Source organism: Cryptomeria japonica, chromosome 10 (genome assembly GCF_030272615.1).
Source record: "Cryptomeria japonica chromosome 10, Sugi_1.0, whole genome shotgun sequence".
Classification (NCBI taxonomy): Eukaryota; Viridiplantae; Streptophyta; class Pinopsida; order Cupressales; family Cupressaceae; genus Cryptomeria; species Cryptomeria japonica.
Window position 1 is genome coordinate 737,142,394 of NC_081414.1, and position 18,803 is coordinate 737,161,196.

Below are 18,803 nucleotides of genomic sequence, written 5' to 3' on the forward strand. Positions count from 1 at the left end.
TACTTTCATCATATGTATATATTTATAATTTATATTTATTTTAAGCTATTTTATTTTATTCAATTTCTCACTCAATCTTTTATTTTCTATCTCATTGTTGTACATTTTTACACTCCTTTGACAAATTCCCTTTTCAAAACTCTCCAAATTTAAAAACTATAGAATTTAGACATTCATTTCCTTTACCATTCTATTATAAATCATAAAATATTCATTTTAATATTATTACACAATTTTAACTTAATGTTTCAAAGCACATGTTAAAGTTTAAATAAGTTTTCATGATTACTAAAAATTAATTTGTGATAGTCTATTTATGAAAAAAAAAAATCAAGGCATTTATGTTATATGTAGATTTTTTTCACATTTGTAAAATGTATTTAAAATATAAAAATAATAATTTAGTGTTTTTCCCTATATTTATGTGTTATATGATTTACTATTTTGTAATGTGATTTGTTTTAAGAATTCAAATATTTCAAAAGTTTGAGAATTTTTTTAATGTCTAATATTCGTATAAATATTAAACCTTGTTCAAATTGTATAGAATTTTTTTTTAATGTCCTTTCCTCTATTTGTGGTTACTACAATAATTATTTCTAAAATAGACTTATTTTCTATAAGGGAAAAAGTGTAGACTTGGCATATTTGCACTTTTGTTTCTAATACTCAATCATAGTACTAAGTTCAATCCATTTGATGCGCAAACTAGCTCTTAATTAGAATCTATTAATAAAAATGTATTCTATATATTTTTTGTCCAAACAATTTGTTACTTTAGACTACGTAGAGTGGTACATCTTATTCCAAAGAGTAAGTTGCATGACATAGCCTAGCCCACCACCTTCAAAATTCAAGATTTTGTTTTGAAGACATTTCTTTTGGAAACTAGTTGTCATCATATCAATTTATGTGGAAAAAATTAAATTGTTTGATTATGATCATGATCATAAGAATCAATAAATTTTATTTTTTGAAATCATAAAATCCCATTAAAACGAATCGGATTCACAAGTACTCAAAGTCTAGAATTATGTATTACAAAATTTCATTGGTTCATTAAGTACATCAAACTGTACATTTACATTTGTACACTTGAATGTTTGTAACATCTCCTTTTTTTATAGAGATTTGATAATTGTTGATACAAATCAAAGATTCTTTTCTTTCAAATTTCTCAAAGGGAAGGGGTCAATAGTCGTCCACTTGTATACCCATGTTCCAATAATTATTCATTGGAACAAGCCAATTATAAGTCAATAGTCGTCCACTTTTATACCCAATACACAAGAAAAAAGTTACTAATTAGAAGAACTATGAAACTTTATTGTACCCATAGCGTACAATTACTGTGTCATTTGTGCATAAGTAGTGGATCACTGAAATTATACATCAGATATCACCTTGATCCTCTTATATTCGTCACTACCCAAAAAATAAACAATCTAAAATATACACCAGATATCACCTTGATCCTCCTATATTCTTCACTACCCAAAAACTTAAACAACACCTAATCTCATACCATTCTAGCCAATCTTTTGCAAAATAAAATATTTATTGAACCAAAAAAGATAAGCATCCAATCTTTCTTTAAGAAGATTGACTTTCCGAATCATTTTTCAGTATGAAATTTGATCATCTGTAATGAAATCTGACAAGTAACGGTTGGAATGTCGGAGAAGAGAACTTCTTTCACACTTTCGACTTTGACTGAAGATCAGCTGTTCCCCATCGACCCATTCCCCGGAGATTTTAGCTTTAATTAGAGCCCACATGCACCGAAATAATCTCACCGATAGAATTTATTGATGTGGACATAGATATTTAGCATCTACCGTATAATTACTTTATTAAATTTAAAAATATTAAATATTGATTTTAAAAATATAAAAGTATTAATTTTTAAAATATTAAATATTTAAGAGATGTTTCACTTCATGAACTCTTTTTCATATTCAAGATTTATTTTGCAATGGTGAGATTTCCATATTTATGATAGTTTTTCTTTAGTTTTAAGTTTATTTGATGGACTATCTTAATATGATTACGAAGCAATAGATTTAAAGTCTTTTTCATGTTAAAATATTAGGTTGCTGAAGTTTGTTTGTTGTAAAAACTCGATTTCTTTTGTCAAAACATGATGACAAAAATCTTGTCTCGAGCTCAATAATTGAGGAGCTCTAAAACCATGATATTTATAGACTTACTTTTCATTTATTATGAATAGATTGAAGCAACAACTTTAGGAAGATTTGTTTTGGGTTGTCTTGTTTTTCTTTTAAAATATACTTTGTAAGGTTTTGTAATATTTTTCCTTGCAAACTCTACCTATTTATTCTCATCAGCATTGTTGAAAGCAGAATCTTGAGGTAAGTCCCTTGCCCTGATTTGAATGGGATTTTTGGGGGGATTCTTTATATAGCTCTCTTATTATTGATTGCTTTGGTCATGTGCTCAGGAGGTTCATGACAGTGTTGCATTATATTTGGATCTTGGTGCATGGATTGATTGATTGGAGTTGATCATAGATACTTGGAGACTTGGGTGAGGACTTTGCTGAGATGGTTGCTCTTTTGAGGATTTAGTGGAAAATTTTGAGGAGCCTTCACTTGGATATAAATGCAAATTCATGATGGATCTATAGAGGATATTGTTCTTGGAGAGATTCATTATGGTTTTGTGTGCCTCGGAGGATAAATCTCATTATCCTCTCAAGATAATCATTTGAGAGGTATTTCTCATCCTATAAATTTAGATACATTATATTTTATGCTCTGTATTCTCATGGATAAGAATCTTGAGCTATGATATCTAGTTCTAGAGGGCTCATTTAAGGAGTGTTTGGCATGTTTATATCCATATGCATATGAGTTTATTTATGATGTCATCCATTGATAATGAGTATAGGAGATATTATTGGGCTTATTCTTGATTAGGGAATGGATTTGAGTTTAATCTTCCTTGTCTAGAGAGGCTTACATCCATGTTGATGATATGGGATACGTTTTTGTTTTGTTTTTATCTTGGAGATTGAACAATTGGGTTTTGTTGAGATTTTCCATTTGAGGTTGTGAAGGAGACCCTCCTTGACACAACTTAGTACTTTAAGGTGTTGGAAGGACATGTTATATGATATGGTTTATAGGTTTTTTTCTCTTTTTTTCTATGGCTACTTCTTGGAGGTTTAGATTCACATAGTTTTTTGTCGTGGACATTGGACAATTATGGTGACAAGTTGTGAGAAAGTATGTAGTGGTTCTGGTTGCATGTGTATATCATTGTGATTGTTCTAAATTGTTACTACATAGTTTGATTATTAGTCACAACATGGTCTAAATATTGATTGGTAGACTTGGTTTATGCCTTAATCTATTTTCAAATTTGACATTACTCATGCAATCAAAGTTTCTAAATGTGTATGTTCATCATAGATAGGTTTTACACATGGAACTTGTGATTAAAGTATATAGGTTAGATATGTTGTTGGCATGAATTCTATTGATGTTTGGACACCTATAGGTATGGATGATTGAATGAATTATCATTTGTTGAGGTTTCTCACGGGGGCTTCACCCCCTAGACAATATGATATCATGTGCATCCATATTGGGGGGTTTCCCAAAAATCCAAAGCAATATATTGCAGATATATTAAGGATGTAGGGATTTTATAAATGGCTATCCTGAATGTGAATATTCAGAGGCATTTTTTATTTGTCAAATGCTAGAAGTAGTGGTTGGACACATGACTTCCACATGTGTCATCATTGGTGGATTGCGGGAGTCAAAAATTTCTTATAACAATCCCACATGTTTGTCATGGTCAAGGAACCTCTTCCATTGTTGAGTCATTGGGGCATGTAAGAAGCATCACTGGATTTTCAGGAATCATCTTTGCTATCTACTATGCGCATGTGTACATCCATGTGGGATTTTCTTTCTACAACCAAGTCACTTGCAACCTTCTCATTGGGTCGTTAAGGTATTTCAAAAGATTTAGCTATAACAAAAGATTTTGTCGATGGTCATCCCTTCTAATGTGTGCATCCACGTATGCATCTTCAAGTCAACAAGATGAGATTTGAACTTTGTCGGAACTCAAAATTTCATTGACAAGATTCATTTTGTTGAGTGTATTTCACTCAAAAGTAGGGGCAAAAATTAGAACAATTTAAACATAGCCACGAATTGGGCTACGAAGGACTAGCTGGATGCAGTAAGTGTGTATTTGAATTCAAATAATATTCATTTCAAGTCAAGTAATGTTCATTTAGAAGGCGGTAAGTCGCTAAGTAGCAAAGTGGAAGGAAACCTCATAGAAACTTGCAAATTCAAGACATTATCAAGATTTACAACTAAAGAAGACAGAGGAACAATACTTAATCGTATATTTAGAAAAAATCATGTCCCCTCCATTGAACTATTATTCTCATTCATCTATTTTAACTTATTAATGTTGACCATGGAAAGCACTATTTCATTTGTTAAAACAATTAGTAAACTAAGGTGAAGAATACATGAAGAACCATCATTTGATCTATAACCAAGAGCTAGTGAAGACTGATTATAGTTTACAATATCTAACAATACTAATAGAAAAACACTAGAAAAAATGCCCATGAATGAGTATGGAGACCTCAAATAGAGAAAAATAAACTATCACAACAACATATTATATTAGAAAACTATAAAGTTTTTTTTCATAAGTACTGCCATAAGGGGGCAACTCCCATATGTTAAAAAATAGAAAAAAAGTACATAAATATTAAGAGGGGGAAAGAGGGACACAGGGGGGATCTATGATATAGATAACCAATCCCTTTTTCAATCACTTTCAACCTTTCTACTTTCTCTTCAGTGAATAGATCGTCATTATCACTCATGAAGGACTCAAACTAATCCAAGTTGTATTTATGGCCTACCCCAACTTTGAATAACTTCCATCCTTTAGCCATTTTGGTATTTCCACCTTTTGCATTAAGATAAAAAAAAACCAAGCATGATCTTTGATTGTGGCACAATCTCAAGTTTCTCCAACATAGTCTTGACACCTTGAGCATTCTCCTCCTTCACTATGTGATGCACAATACCATAGGTGTTAAGGGCATATCCCAAAATTTGGATGATTGGGTAGAACAAGTTCTCATAATCAATTCCATCATGTATATGCTCATTAGCCCAAAAATTTATCCCTAAGATGTTTATCATAGACATCTTCTCCTCATCGTTCCCTTTGTTGAATAGGCGGGCAATCTGCTCCTCCAAGGATTCTCTAAGATTGTTTGTGCATACACACAGACACTTAACACCAAAGAAATTTTTCATTTTCTATACACAAACTTGATGAAGGAATCACTTATTTATGGCCTTCATATCCTAATGATAGAAACAAATCTCAAAATATAGATTTTTGGGATCTATTTCTAAAATGTACGCCCAAATCTTCAATTTGTTGTAGATCATCAATATTTTGTTGAAAATGATAAGACCCTTTCATCTACTTGCCACTTGTTATGTTCAAACCTGCATTGTGCACCTTTGACTGCAAAAATGGATATGATTGGAGAATTCAATCAAATTACTTTTCAGTTCTAGCAGAAAATCAACTCATCGAGCTCCAACATAATATTTGTTTTATCCTTTCTGTGGCCTCACGAATGGCAAGCTCTGCTGCCAAAATGGAGATTTGCAATCTTGCGAAATACAATTGCAATTCTATGCAAAGCCATGTCATTCTTTCCAAGTAACCAATGTTGATTTACACTTATATGAAACTAAAAGATCTCATAAATCATGCCTTGATAACCCCAATTGGAATAGTAAGGAGAAGAAACAGTTCCTCGGGGCAATTGCCAAGGAAAAGAAACACCTATATTGACTCTTAATTTTCCCATTTCTCAATTAACACCTACATGTGTAAATTTGACTTTTTTTTTCATTTAGTTTTTTATTACGTGAAAAACAGGTTTTGAAGGGACCCAAAACCCTTTACAAATCAAACAAGGGATAGAACTTGATCGCTCAACAAAGAGGAGAGAGCCACAACTAAAAAACAAAGTCTGCCCCAAAAGACAACAGCCAACCCAACCAAAGATAGGGCTAGAAAAACCGGCCCAAACAACCAACCACAAGGGCCCTCAAGATTTACCATTTAGTTATGGATGCACCAGGATGAAACTACACATCATTTCATAGCAATATTTTAACCACACTTTTGAGTTTCTTATTATAATTTTATCCATTACTTAGCTAACTAATAGGTACATGTGGATTGCAATGCAAATGGATCCAACTGTAGATATGGAATATGTAATTGTTACTGGTGAAGTAAATTTTGTTGTTGGCACAGTCATTTGTCAAAAAGGTTGTAAACTTGCTAACATTCGTCATGAAATCGTGGATGATGAACTCATTTATCCTTTTGATTTTATCAGTGGGCTCGGGCATCCTTTAAATATAAAGAAAGAACAAAAAAGAAAAGTTACAACAACACTTATAGGCATTAAGAGGAAATATAACATATTGGATGTTGGTATGCTTGAGTCAAATATAGTGGAAAGTACACCAAACCCTCAACACAATAAAGAGAGTGTGGAGGTAGGTATGCATAAACAACCGAAAGTTGGAGATGGGCTTGAGTTAGTGGAACAAACCATAGTTGTGGCATTGATTATGGAATAGGGGAAGTATCAATGACAACACAAAAAGTTCACAACTTTAGAAACAATCATATGAAAACAATGTCTCATCAACGTCACATTTTAATGGAGGGAAATGGTGAAAATCATTCAAGTGGCATAGAAAAGAAGGCAATAGTGGTTAGAGATCAATTTGAGATTGATCAAGCAATTAAATTTCTAGATGATTTCAATAAGACACAAGAGCCTAATTTGTTCAAGGTGGTGGATGCAACACTTGCAGGCTATGAGGATAAGAAAAAAGTAAGAGTGGAATGTACACAATGCAATAAATGGTTTTGTTTGGTGCATGTAAGTGGAAATATTGTTAGTTCTCTAAATGAACACATGAAATCAAAGAATCACACCACTACTACAAATGAGGCTCCACATGATACCATTGTTTTAAGGAGTGGCACAACCGGGAGACCCAAGAAGCCTACCAATGATAAGTCCCAACAAAGTTTGACTAGGTTCTTGGTCCCATCATCATCATCTGCATTACATAGGGGTTCTACAAGTGCAAGTCCTTCTACTTTAGGTCTATTAACTGCCCTATTAACTGCCCAAGTTCAAATTTATTTTGAATATGATATGTTGTAATTTGTACATTATTTGTTTTATCATCTTATTAAAGGTCATTCATTGCCATTGATGTTGCAATGTTGGGGGTATTTCTATTCCCATATTAATAGAAATGGAGAGAGATTAGACACAAATGTCCTAATGGGTGATCAAGGGTGTGGAAAATTATGGGTCATAGAGAAGCATATTGATATGATGCTATGTTACAAGGGTAATGAATATTATATTGATGGCACATATAGGCATATTCATTGCAAGAGGGCTTCTGAGACAAGGACCCCATTTGAATCATTGACATGCAACTTTTGTAAGATGATTCCATAATGTGATGACTTTAGGATGTGTTTATGTTGTGAATCAAAATGTGCCAATAAAAGACATGGGAGGGATACAGTGAGAGGGAGATGACTAGACTATATGACTCAAAATGAACTCAGAACAGTTGCTAGTATTTCAACAGCTCACCAAAGATCAACAATGTGAGCTCTTTGGTGGTAGAAGACAAAGGTTGATATACTCTCTATTAGAATGAGATCCCTAAAGGAGAAGTTGTTTGAATTGGCTTAAAGGAAGGATGTCTTTAGGTTTTGCAAGGATGTGTGTGAGGCACATAAACAAGGAAAATTACAAGGTAAAGATGCAGTTTGGGATTTTGTCAAGGATATCTTTCACAACCTAATGCATCCAAAGGCAAGGAGAAGGTATAGTGCATCCACTAAATCCATTTATGAGATGGTCAATTTATGGGTAGGTCTTAGATTACATAGCTTTATTAGCTTGAATCTGGATGGTCCTTCAATTTCTACAACTTTGAGGCAAGTTAGAAAGTCATTGGCATACATCCTGGGGGAGCACGACTACATTTTTGAGACAATAAGAAAAGTGTATGCTTCTTATTAAATCAAACATGGTATAGATAACCCAATTCTTGTCTACCTTGCTAAAAATGAAATTGTTATGAGAAAGCATATTAGGTGGGTAGCAAAAAGTGATACATTGGTGGGTTTTTGTGGTAATAAAAAAAGAACTTTAATGCCAATCACGTTTCTTGGTGACAGTTGGTGAGGGAATTGCAGGCTATGATATCTTAACATATTATTTTAAGAACAATGTTATTGGGCACTATGCACGTGTTATTATTGCAAACCCTTTACATGAAAAGCTTCCTCATTTGATTGTGGTTGCTCATCCAACATGCAATAGGTTCAATGCAAATTTTGTTTGTCAACAATGGGAAAGAATAGAATTTTTGTGGAAGAGACATGTGGAAAATAATTTGGGACCTATTGTTGGTCATTCCTTAGATGGGGATAGTAGAAGAAGACAACTTATGTTGATGGACTATTGTTTAATAGAAGGTATTTGATATCAAATTCCTTGGGAAGGGTGGAGACTAAGTGGGTTGTCCAATGGTTGCAATGTAACAAGATTGCATGACCAGGACTACATCCACAACAACAAAATCCTAGTGAATCCTTTATTTAGTGGTCGATAAGATTTGATTTTAGGAGAAGAGCTGATAATTTTTAATCATGTTACGATGGATTATAACACTTTTAAAGTGGATGATCACAACCTTAAAAGTGAAGATATAGAGAAAATAGATCGATAGAATTAAGGTTCAACACAAAGCATTGCTTCGAGGCATGTTCAGAGTTGTTTGAAAGAGATGAGAAGTACATCTAATGGAAGGGTAGAAAGGACACTAGGTATAGAGACATATCTAGTTATTGTTGCTAACTACATTGACATTTTTATGTCTAAGAGTTTGACTCTTTGGGAAAGAGTGTGAAACACTTCACGAGTTCATCATTTCTTCATGTTATGGTTATGTTGGCTACAAAAAGAATCTAATAATAATGTCAGCATAAATTTCATCAACAAAGAGGCATATCAAGACATGAAAATTTCTTGCCACTTTGTAGTTTTGTTGTTGAGATTGTCTCGAGATCAATAGTCTCACTTGCCATGTGTTTTTCACCTGACTGGGTCAGATGTATGTGAGAACTTATTTAGCAAAGTTGGTGGGATGGTTGGAGCAAAAAGGGCCTATGATTTCACCAACTTTCATCACGTCATTGGAACCCTTAATAGAGTTGCAAAAGAAGAATCAAATCCCCAAGGGCTTCATTTTAATAAATGTCATAAGAAGCAAGAAAGTATCTGGAATAGATTGCACCAAGAAAGGATACAAAATAATAACATATTATCATAGTATGATTCAATATCTACAAATGATAAAATTATAGAAGCCCTCAAGATAGGATTAAAGGATGCACAAGACATTTTATCATCTCTTGGTATGCGACCAAAGAATCCCACACAATCTTCTTGGTGGGTTAAATCATGAACGAGGGACCAAAATTATCCAACATTCCAAGTTGTGGATGAATTAGTTGATGATTCTCCACCAACTCATTCCAACTTTGTATTCCAATCTATGTCTTCAGTGGCACACAATCATGAAGAATTACAAATAATGAAAAGTGAGTGGAGGCATGAGTTAGATGAAATTTTAGATTTCATTGATGAAATGTTAAAAAAACTATAAAACTAGTGGTAGAGATTGATGGTAAGGATATGTTCAAAGCTTGTTTGGTTAGTCAGATGAATGGAAATTTGATGTTATCCAAATATACATTGACTAAAGTGAGGAATGTGGTCTACTTTAGGCGAGATGAGAGGGCCCCACAAAAGGGTGCTTCAATTAGCTTTGGAATTGGATCAGATTGTGGGGTGTTGTTTGAGAGCAATTCAATACCTCTCACTAAATGTACTACAAGAAAAGGTGTTTCTCGAAGTACAAGACAGGGTGTTTCTTGTGGAACTTGATACATTGCAAGGCTTCAAAGAATACAAAGGAAGGATGGTAATAGGTTGTTTGATTACCATAATGATATTGATCTTTTGAACAAGGTGTATTTTTAAAATATTCTACTTTCTTCTTCCCTATGTAAACCCATATGTTAGATTGTTTAAGAATATATTTTTGTCAAATCTAATATTGGTTTTGAACTCTTTTGGCTCCAGGTGCAATGAATATTCTTGATTGTGAATGTTTGTGATAACTCAACCAATTTGTTGCTACGTACTTCTTGGTGTAAGTCTCTTTCACTGGCCGTTCATATTTTATAGTGAAATGAAATGAGAGAAAAGATCAAATATGTTCTAAATAAAATTTTAATACAAATTTGTGTCTCACATGGCAATCCAAATGTGCAGGTACATGGGTTGATGAAAAGTCATTTGTCATTCATGATGTCAATGGGGTTTTGAATCAAATTTACAGGTGCTAGAAGGTCATCAATCAAATAGCTTGGCACAGTGCATGCTCTATACAAATCTATAGACATTATATTTGCATTATTTAAAATCAGGGTAATGCCCTCCATGAACTTGAGTGAGACCAATTAGATGGTCCCATTACAATTTGATTGTTGTTGTTAACTGTTGAAGGTAGACCTGAGTTTGTCTAGCCCTTTGTTGCACCATTTGTTTGTATCCTATTTCAACTTTAAATAATAATAAAGAAATTGATAAATTGCATAATCTTCCTCATGGATTTTTTGTCTTTACTTAAGAATCACTATAAGTTATGTTTGCCTTGCTACAATATAACTACATAGATTAATTTTTTCCTTGAAATAAACCTGCAATTCATACTGCACATTCACCATTGATTGTGAAGACAAATTAATGCACCCTAGATGTGCATCCATTCATATAAGTATACATAAAATAGGAGACAATCTAAATTTGCTTGTAGTCATTTCATTCAACTCAACCGCGTATACAATTTCATAAAGTAGTAAAGACTCTGCAACTATCTTCTATTATCAAAAAGCTCAAACAAAATACATTCTACCTGCCCAAGAGAATTTTCAGAACACCTTGTAGATGGCCTTGAATTTCTTTTTATAATAACAAACGAGCCAAACAAGCTTCAAGCCATCTGCACATGTTTCAAAATTTGATTAGCCTCAACAAGAATATGCTCTTCATAAGCAATCATTTCTCCTTTCGCAAGAATTTGGTGTAGGTCTTTGTATGCTCTTCATATGCTTTAGTAGCCACCAAAGAATTTTGTTTATTCAAGATCCTCACACTAAACTCCATTTGTGACATCCCTTCTAGTTGCTTATGAAGTTTTTCTTCTACTTTGTCAACATCATCAAGTTACACTTTATTCATTATGCCATGGAGAAATACTTTCCCAAGATCTTCTTTCCACTCAGCTTCATTTTTATCTTCTCATGTGTCATTGAAAAATGCTAGTGGTTGTGTGCCTTGTAGTTTATTGAATTTTTTCAAAGATTTCCCTACATGCCCATGATATTTATTATGTTCATTCAACAATAGATCAATCTCTGACAATATAGCCTTTGTCTCATCCATTATAAATACTAATTGCAATTGAACAACATTATCAAAATGACTTCCATTTTGCTCAAAAATTTGCAACAATTATCACTTTCTCTTTATGTACCTCAAAGTCAATTTCAATCCAAACTCTACTTCACTTTGTCTTTTGACAAGACCAACAATATCTTCGTACTTGTTCCACATTATTTGCAAATGAGGTAGCATCTGTAAAAATTTAGCTTTGATCAATTTTTGAGCCATTTTGAACTTATAAATTCTAAGATTGTTACTAAGCCTTTGGGTTTCATCTTGAGCCTTGGCTACTCGTCTTTCTACTTCTATCCTATTTTCCCTCTCAATGGCTAGGTCAATCTTCAATTGAGAATCATGATTTCGTGTAGATAATAGAAGACCTTGTTTTGGAGAGTTGCTTAATCTCTCATTTATCTCACAATTCTTCCTCTCTAGCTCCTTGTTCGTAGCTATGAGCTTCTCTACTGCAATCCTAGTAAATAATGTAGTATTTACATTGAAATTTGCAACCTCTTTTGCAGTGACATCTTCCACCCTGTAAACCATAAAGTGCCCTAAACATTTGTCGTGGATCTGCAATGGTGATAGGCATCTTGTCAAGTAGATACAAACACTATGTAGCCAACACTTTGTCACTAGGCCTAAAATTTGAACCATAACATAGCTTATCTATTCCTTTATCACTTAACTTCAGATCCAAATCTTGATATCTCCCAAGATTATCAAAGGCATTGCAAGAGGGCATATTTTTCCCCAGAAGAAGCATACATCTCACTTCGTTTAGCAATTCTCTTCCTTTCTCCAAAGTCATGTCCTTGGTTTCTTCATGGACCTCTGCCCAAAATTGCTTAATAACCTCATCTATTTTCTCTGGGGGGTATTAAGAGTTCTTTCATTCGATTTCCTTCCCTTTAATTTATTAATAAACACTTTGAACTCACTTGTATTGATGAAAACATCACCAGATACAAACTTCTTCGAAGTCAGATCTCTGATTTCATCTATTAAGAAATCAACAATTTCATCAATTTTGCCATCTTGATCATTTAAGGACTAGTAAGCTGGCACATGCAGTTGCATTTGCATTTTTTTACATAACTTCTTCCTCTTCCTCATGGGTTGCTGCACTTTCTTCCACATCTTATGGCACTTCCATTCCTACTAATGGAGCAAAAGACATTTGAGCTAAAGGAGAAACATCGCTATATCCTTCCACCCTAATAGATGAGATACTAGTTGAAGATGGAGAAATGATTGCCACATTTGATTTCGAACTAGATTCAAGTTTGAGTAACAACTCCACTCTTTTGACATTATCATCCATGACTACAAATGCACCCCTTGTATGTAGGGTCAGCTAGCTTTCTTCCTTTCTCAGCCTATCAAATTCTTATCCATGCTTTAACCCTTTCTACAGTGGCTTCATAAGTGGGGCAATTCCATATTAATTCCTATTTGAGCACAAACATGTGAGTGTATGTGTGCAAACCTACACACCTTCTTGCAAATGTGATATATCCTTCTAGATCAAATTTCTGGCCCTCTGAATGTAGGGGTAACTTATAGCTATCCAAGAGATTGATGACTTTTCCAAAGCCATTTGATGAAGAAACCTAAATATATCCAATATGAAGATAAGAAGGGATAAAAGAGCCCTTATGTAACTTGCCAAAAGGAGCATTTGGCCCACACATCTGTCTGATTATTTCTAGATATGCAAATTTGTCAAGAACTATAAATGGTAGCAAATGTGGTTGTCCCTCAAATCCATAGATTCTTATGTAAGTATGATTGTCTATGATGTACCAATCACCCCAATTATGGTTTATTTTAACCTTTATCTCATGTTCCCTTCCTTCAGGCCTCAAGAACTTCATTATCTTATCTAATAGCCTTGGAGGGTTATGACCAAATAAACCATATAGTTTTTGAACAAAATGCTCCTCAAAATATAAATATTGGGCATGCATATAACCATAGTCCCAAATAGATGTCCATACTTGCATAGGATGCATTACTCCATTATCATCAAATTCCTTATTGCAAAAATTATTACTCCAAATTCAATTTATCTATTCAAAAAATAGCACTATATGCATCAATAAGGCATACCATTTGAATGTGACAATTGAACTATCCCTTTGGATACAAATTACGACATTGTGAATCCCTTCTATTACAAAATGAGGATAGTCAAAAGGTCTATTTTCAACACTACTTTGGATATCACAAATCAACACTATAAGTACCTCAGGCATGTGTAATTGTCCCTCAAAACCAAGCACTTGACACAACATAATAAGTCATCCGAAAACACTTGTGAAACTGTAGCGTCCTAAAATTGTGACACTTGCAATTTCGACTGCATTTCGGTCTTCACGATGGCGACGCAACACGGAACCTGAATGGAGACCCCGAAACTTGTCCATGACATCAAAAACTGCATTTTCTTGCACCCTGCCTGATCCCTCCTTGCACCCTGCTGTCCCGGGAGGTGGGACTAGAGCGCCCAGCGCCCTGGTCCTTCAGGACCAGGGTGCCCAGTGCCCTGGTCCCTGGCCCTATTTTGGGCCCGGTCTCTTTTGGAACTTCGGGTCTTTTTTGTTTGCAAATTGGAAAATAACATTTCCTGGTCGGCCTAAGGTCAAAAAAATCAGTCTATCAACCCTAATTGGCAAGTATATAAACTACATTTTCCTCTCTCATTTGGATGGATGGAAAAAAGGCGGAAGCAATACTAAAACATTCAAGCATTCAAGCATTCAAGCATTCCTTCAAGCAATTGATCATTCTAAGTCTCCATTCAAGGCTAAGTGTTGCATTCAAGACAAGGATTCAACTATTGAAGAGGAGATCACATACCACATACAACATACAACATACAACAACATCTACACCTTCGCATGTAAGAATACAAACATTCTTACAACAAGGTACTAGTACTTGTTTTACAATCATTTACATTTACAACATTTCTCATTTCTTGGTTAATTCCAAAACCGGGGTTTGACCTAAGGGCAAACCCCTAATCCCTAACCCCCCAATCGTCTTCGCTTTTCTGTGTGTAGGTTGCAGGTACGCGGCTGTAATTGAAGATCTGGAATCCTTGTGTAGAGACCAACAGATCCCCCTTCGTTTCACGGATTTTTCGGAGGACCGTGTGCACACCGGGCGCCATCGTCCCGTCAACTTTCGCTCAAATTTGCAGGACAGCGTCGTCTCGACATTTTACTGCTAATTCCAGGTCCGCATCTTCATCCTATATCCCTATCTCTGTTTATAAGCGAATCTTGCTCACTTTCTATGCATTCCTAGCTTAATCATTCTTTACAAAAGAGGGTAGCCTTGCTGTCTTAACCCTTGAAAGTCATCTAGAATCCAATCTTGCATTGTGTGGGATTGGATCTTGTGGGTTTCAACCCCTCTTTTGAATGTAAAGTCTCCCCTAAGTGAAAACCGTCAATCCTAGTAACCTCCCTTCTCTCTCCTTGGAGTTGGAAGAGGGGAGAGCAACTAGGGTTCAATTTTTCTGCTTTACATTTTGGTGAACCCGACGTGAACATCCTTTCTGATTATTCATGGTTAGATCTGAAAATTGGATTCCTTTATTACATTTCCGTGTTTGATCTTTTGCAAAATTTTAGAGGTTGATTGCATAAAAACCCTAAATTTTCTTTTTAGTAATTGAGCTTGCGAAATGTTTAATTGTTAATGCTTGTTTCAGATCTACCTTTCTATTACAAATTATCAATTCATATTTGTGCTTTAATTCTGAAAATTAAGTGGTTAAGTGTCAAAACCCTAATTTTTGAAACCCTCTTGATTCAACCTTTGTTCGACAATTTCACTGATCAAAACATCTCCAAATCAGCTGTAACTTTGGATTCCGCAATAAAATCATAATATCTTTCATCCCTGAAAATTTGGAAAAAAGTTGCGAGGACCGTGTGCACCTCGAGCGCCATCGTCCCCGACATTTTTTCCAAAATTTCGGGAGCTAGATCTTACTGTATTTTTCTGCTAAAATCCAGAATTTTGGCTGATTTTATCAATTCTAACACTTTCAAAATTAAAGTCAAAGTTGGTCTTGTGATTGCTTGGTTTAAGGCTCCTAATCATTCAAAAAATTATTGAAATTGAAATTTTGTGTCAAAATTGTGTTTCTTACTGTCCTAAATCTGAAAAGTGTGTTGGTGTTCATTCAAAATTTCAGTGCTTTATTCAAATTCTTGCAATTTGTGACTTTTGAAATTAAGTGCTTAATTACAACAACTTTGATTTCCGCTTTCAAAATTGAATTTTGCGTGAAATTGAGTCAACTTTTAAATTTCAAAACTTGCATTGCTTTTAGTATTCCCTCTAAAATCATAAAATTCAAAATTTCAGTTTCCCTCTCTTTTTCAAAATTCAAATTTTGCATTTTTTGACAATCTTGGTAGGGTTCAATTTTGAGATTGCAACTTTAATTTGGCCTATCTACAGATCGTAAAATCACTCAATTTTTTCAGATTAGCTTTAAAATCATCATAACTTTCATCCCTGAAAATTTTGAAAAAAGTTGCGAGGACCGTGTGCACTCCGAGCGCCACGGTCCCAGACATTTTTTTCGAAATTTCGGGAGATTGTCGTGATTGCATTTAATAGCTTAAATCTAGAAGATTGGCTGATTTTACTGAAATTTGCTCTCCCTCTCTAGTGCATGAGTTTTACAACAATAAGCCCTACTTACACTATTCCCGTTAGACGAAGCCTTAGAATTAAGTCTTTCCAAGGTTTAATTACTGAGGAGATGGAACCTAATTTGAATAGCCTTTTTAACGAGGACATGGGTAATTCCTCTAATCCTCCTAATGATGAAGAAGCTCTCCATGAGGTTTCTGTAGAACAACTTTCGAAATTGGATAACCAATTTGACGATTTTTGACAATGGATGTCTCAAGAATACCCCGATAGTCAAGCTCTTCCTTTAATTGAGGGTCTAAAACATATGCTTCAAAGTGATAAGAATGGAATTGATATTTTGCGTGGTATTGCACACATTGTGGATTCGAATGTGATGCCTATAAAGAGTTGTGCCGAAACTTTAAGTTATACACAACCTCCCACTCAAGTCAATCATTCTATTCCTTTGACAACTTCTATTGCTAGCATACCTACTTTTACATCAAACATAATGGCTACTTCTATACAAGACATTCCGCCTATGATCACCAGTCATGGGGGCAATCCTTCCTCTTCAATCAACCCTCTTCCTTCATTTAATCCAACTTCTTCATTCATTCCTTCAATGAGTGTCCCTATTACATCTCCACAAATGAACATGACGCAAGGGGGCAATTCATTCAATCATTCCATTCCTCCTTGTAGTGTTCCTCCTTTCCAATCCTCTCCTATGACTAACTATCATAGTGTCCCGCCACCTTACTCTTTACCTTCTTTCAATAACATAACACCTCCATCTCAATCCAACACATCTAATATGAACTCTTCGACTGAAGCGACCATTAACAATCTTGCACAAACTGTCTCTTCTTTACAGCAACAAATTGCCTCTATGAATCAATCTAAGTTTAGTGTGCCCACATTTGATGTTGCGAGCCCACTTTCTCTTGACATTGTTCGAGCTATCCCTCCTAAACATGTTGAAATCCCACATTTGGAGCTTTATAATGGTAAAGGAGATCCTCTAACAAATGTTAAGACTTTTCAAACAATATGTACCGATTTTGCTTATGACCAAAGGTTGCTTGCAAAATTGTTTACTAGAAAATTAAGAGACAAAGCCCTACAATGGTATTGCTCATTGCCTTCTTATTCTATTACTTCTTTCGAACAACTTGCAAATGCTTTCATTCAACAATTTCAAAACAATATAAGTCCTAAAGTTACTTTGATTGATTTAATGCATTGTAAACAAGGTGTTAAAGAAAAAGTGACTGATTTCATTGGTAGATATAAGCATTTGTATGCTCAAATTTCTTTTCCAATGCCTGACAATGATATTCAAAGAATCTTTATTTCTAATTTACAAAAGGATATTCGAGACAAACTTCTGTTTTCTGAGTTTACTTCTTTCCAACAGTTGTGTGCAACTCTTCACAATTATCAACTGACTGTGAGTCAAATGGAACAATCACATCCTATGACTCCGAGTGAAAAGGGTGATAGCAGTCAACAACCATTTGGAAAGTTTAAACCGAACAGAGATTCCATCAAATTCAATGAAAACATCATCAACAACAATGTGAATGCAGCATCAGGTGTGCCTCTTATTTCTAAGTTTTTCAAGAAAGAAAGAAAGTTTACTCCTTTGAATGAATCATTGCATAGTATTATGAATAAGCTATTGGAACAAAATGTCCTTACTCTTCCTCCTATAAGGCAAATTGATCCTGCAAAGATTAATTCACCCTATTTTGATAACAAATCTTTTTGTCAATTTCATCGTCAACCTGGGCATGATACTGAAAAATGTTTTGCTTTAAAGGGTAAAATTCAAGATTTGATTGATAATAATACTATCTCTGTTTCTGGAGTGAATGATAAAGGCAACACATCTGTAGCTCCTCCTAACCAAAATCTTCATATTTTTACTGATCCATTACCTTCTCATACCTCTAATGCGATTGAAGCTAATGATTCCTCTTTTTCATCTGATGGTCTTGTGTCTATGACTCCGAATGTGATTAACTTTGTAGAGCAGCAAGAAAAACCTAAAGAACCTTCCATCACATTTGATTCTAATGAAACTATCAGGGCACCTGATGGTCCTTTATACATAGTTGCAAAAGTCAAGAATACACCTTGTCGTGGAGTGCTTATTGATCCTTCGTGCATAGTTAATGTTATTACTGAAGAATTTCTTTTTACTTTGCAATTGAATCAAGTGATCTATGACAAAATAGATGTGATTGTGAAATTATTTGATGCATTTTCTTCTCCTGCAATTGGTTCTATTACATTGCCTATTGAGGTCCATAACAAATCCCTTGATGTGAACTTTGCTATTATTCCTTCATCCGAACAATTTCGTGTGAAGCTTGGCTATCCTTGGCTATCTTCCATGAAAGCTATTGCTTCTCCTATTCATAAGTGTTTGAAATTTCCCCATAATGGTGAAGTTGTTACTGTCAATCATAGTCTC